This window comes from Sinocyclocheilus rhinocerous, unplaced genomic scaffold (assembly GCF_001515625.1).
Source record: "Sinocyclocheilus rhinocerous isolate Xijiao unplaced genomic scaffold, SAMN03320098_v1.1 scaffold3445, whole genome shotgun sequence".
Classification (NCBI taxonomy): Eukaryota; Metazoa; Chordata; class Actinopteri; order Cypriniformes; family Cyprinidae; genus Sinocyclocheilus; species Sinocyclocheilus rhinocerous.
This window is the reverse complement of record NW_015664050.1, coordinates 55059-58458: the sequence shown is the minus strand read 5'-3', so window position 1 is coordinate 58458 and position 3400 is coordinate 55059. Positions and strand designations below refer to the sequence as shown.

General features: G+C 40.5%; 1 protein-coding gene across 1 annotated transcript in view; it reads left to right on the top strand.

Annotated features, from left to right (window-relative positions):
- Nucleotides 1-1641: 1641 nt before the first annotated feature.
- The window catches only part of LOC107729601 (stathmin-like), a 3238-nt gene continuing 1479 nt past the window's right edge, over nt 1642-3400 (top strand). The window contains exon 1 of the mRNA XM_016540183.1: nt 1642-1729. The gene's annotated coding sequence lies outside the window, so the exon portion shown is untranslated. The remainder of the gene's footprint in view (nt 1730-3400) is intronic.

Below are 3400 nucleotides of genomic sequence, written 5' to 3'. Positions count from 1 at the left end.
TCTTCCTTTGTGTTCAACAGAAGAAAGAAACTCATAAAGGTTTGAAACAGCTTGATGGCAAGTAAATGATGACAGAATATTCATTTTTGGGGTGAACGATCCCTTTAACCAGACATAAAAATCACTGTCTGCTGGTAGCAAAATGGCCACTCAAGTAAATTAACAATGAATTGGTTTGAAGGTAGCCTACAGGTATGGAGTAGAAAAATAAATTAAAAGAAAAATGTCATGGCCTACAATCATCTTCATGCTAAAAGTTCTCGATGACAACAGAGAAAATTGGGACAATTATAACTGAGAACTCCTTGAACAATTAAAATGAGATCAGAGGAAAACGACACACACACACACACACACACACGTTGTGTTTCCATGTTTTAGGTACACACACACACACACACACTCACACACACACTCACACACATTATTTTGGACTCCATATCAATTGGAAAACGGTATAGAAAATTGGTGCTTGCAAATGAACTAGTAAAATACATTTATCACAATACAGTAGACTTACTATTTAAAAGAACTGCAAGAACTGCTGACAAACTTACAGACTTCAACAGTGGAGTCATTCAGGTTCCTGGGCACCACTGTCTCTCAGGACCTGAAGTGGGACACTCACATAGACTCCATTGCAAAAAAGGCCCAGCAGAGGTTGTACTTCCTTCGCCAGCTGAGGAAATTCAACCTGCCACAGGAGCTGCTAAAACAGTTCTACTTTGCCATCATTGAGTCTGTCCTGCGTTCATCCATAACTGTCTGGTTCAGCTCAGCTACCAAATCTGACCTCAAGAGATTACAGCGGGCAGTCAGGACTGCCGAGAGGATTATCGGTGCCCCTCTGCCCAACCTCCAAGATCTTTACACCTCCAAAGTGATAATAAGGGCTAAGAAAATCACTTTGGACCCCTCACACCCAGCCCACTCTCTCTTTGAGGTGTTGCCTTCTGCTCGCCGCTGGAGAGCACCGACCACCAGAACAGCCGGGCACAAGAACAGGCTATATTCAGCCTAAAACTTTCATAACCTACATTGTCCATCATTACTGACACATTTATACATAGCAACTGAAAATTGTACATTTGTAAATGACATATACTTGTAACATATCTGTACATTCATTAAGACAATTACATATGTTTTCTCTATATATTTATATTATATTGCATTCTTTTTTTTGTTTTTGTTTTTCTTACATAAGTGTTATATTTAATCTCTACTGTGTAATTCCTATATGTCTGCACTATCTGTACTTTCTTCTGCACTGGAAGCTCCTGCCGCCAAGACAAACTTCTTGTGTGTGTAAACATAACTTGGCAATAAAGCTGTAAAATGTGAGTAGACATTATACACCACGGTTCACTATCATCAGCAACCAGCATCACCCGCAGTTACCAATAAAAACAAGAGCAGTCACATCCGACTCAAACCGTTCATCCTCAACAGAAGAGACTATTCAGATATATTATTTTCTGACGTGGCCTATAATGAATATCAATAGCAAATATGGCAACAAATAACTATTCCCCCGCGTGTTTAAGCGTGTGGTCTGTCTGAGATAGAACTACATTATCCGGGAACCAGCGCGCGCAGCCAATGGGCGTCAAGAACACGAGGTGACGAGGTACTTCCATCCTTTTATGCGCGAACTTGATCTGCGCCGAAGCGAGAAAACGGCGCGAGGCGAGCTTTTGCCATCAAACCTGGATCTTTTTGTGTGAAGGTAGGTGTGCCTGCGTTGTTATGGTAAAGTTTTTTGTTAATCTGTGCGACTTTTCTGTATGCCTAGGATTATTGGAGTGTAGTAGGTTTATATATTTCTGTGACATGCATGTCATATATTAAGTGATAATGGAGGCTTGCGTGCTTCTAGTGTACACAGTGCGATGTTTAAGTCTTAATTTATGTCACGTGTAAGTAAGTAACATCTCGTTAGTAATATTATAATCTGATAAATATCGAAAAGTCACGAAATCGGACCTATAATACGGTAAGATGCCTCATGCATTTGAATGCCATGGTCTTGATATACTTTTTGCCACTATGATTGTTGCATTCATAATGCATTGTGCTGCACGGATGCCGTGTTTATGTGCCCTTAATATGCATCTGCATTAAATCAGACCGTTGCAAGTTTGAGTGCAGCGCGAACGGTTAGATTGCATAATGTTTCTGTAGCGTGCATGAGTTATGGAGATGCAGTAAGAGCAGGGCGAAGCTGAGCGCGCGGTGTCTTTGTTTGGATCTGTTCTCTCTTGACTGTAATAAAAGCGCCTTTTGTCTCGCCACAAAATGCACGTAAATATCGTGGCTCATTCTACAGTAGCAACACGTAAAAATTGCATACTTAGTATAACAACAGAGTATAGAACTTTTTTCCCCTCCCCAAGTCTGTGGTTTCACACGTGCAGGTGGAGCTTTCTGTGACATGCATGTCATATATTAAGTGATAATGGAGGCTTGCGTGCTTCTAGTGTACACAGTGCGATGTTTAAGTCTTAATTTATGTCACATGTAAGTAAGTAACATCTCGTTAGTAATATTATAATCTGATAAATATCGAAAAGTCACGAAATCGGACCTATAATACGGTAAGATGCCTCATGCATTTGAATGCCATGGTCTTGATATACTTTTTGCCACTATGATTGTTGCATTCATAATGCATTGTGCTGCACGGATGCCGTGTTTATGTGCCCTTAATATGCATCTGCATTAAATCAGACCGTTGCAAGTTTGAGTGCAGCGCGAACGGTTAGATTGCATAATGTTTCTGTAGCGTGCATGAGTTATGGAGATGCAGTAAGAGCAGGGCGAAGCTGAGCGCGCGGTGTCTTTGTTTGGATCTGTTCTCTCTTGACTGTAATAAAAGCGCCTTTTGTCTCGCCACAAAATGCACGTAAATATCGTGGCTCATTCTACAGTAGCATCACGTAAAAATTGCATACTTAGTATAACAACAGAGTATAGAACTTTTTTCCCCTCCTCCCCAAGTCTGTGGTTTTCACACGTGCAGGTGGAGCGTTTAGGGGAGGGGGTCACGTGTGTGTTTGTGAAGAATACGCGCCAGTTTTTTTCCCCGCGAAACGGTAGCAAACATTTGCGGCGTTTAGGGGAGGGGGTCACGTGTGTGTTTGTGAAGAATACGCGCCAGTTTTTTTTCCCCCGCGAAACGGTAGCAAACATTTGCGCGCTAAATTCACAAAATGTCATCTCAAATTTTTTTTTTAATTGGTTTGCTGTAGTTTGGGTACCCAGTTTTGCGAAAAAAGTGACAAAACCTCCTGTTGGGCACATCAGGACCCTCGTCAATTGAAAAAAAGTTATTATTATTTTATTTTATTTTATTTTTGTAAATTCTTAAAAAAAAAAATAAAAAAATAAAAAAATAATA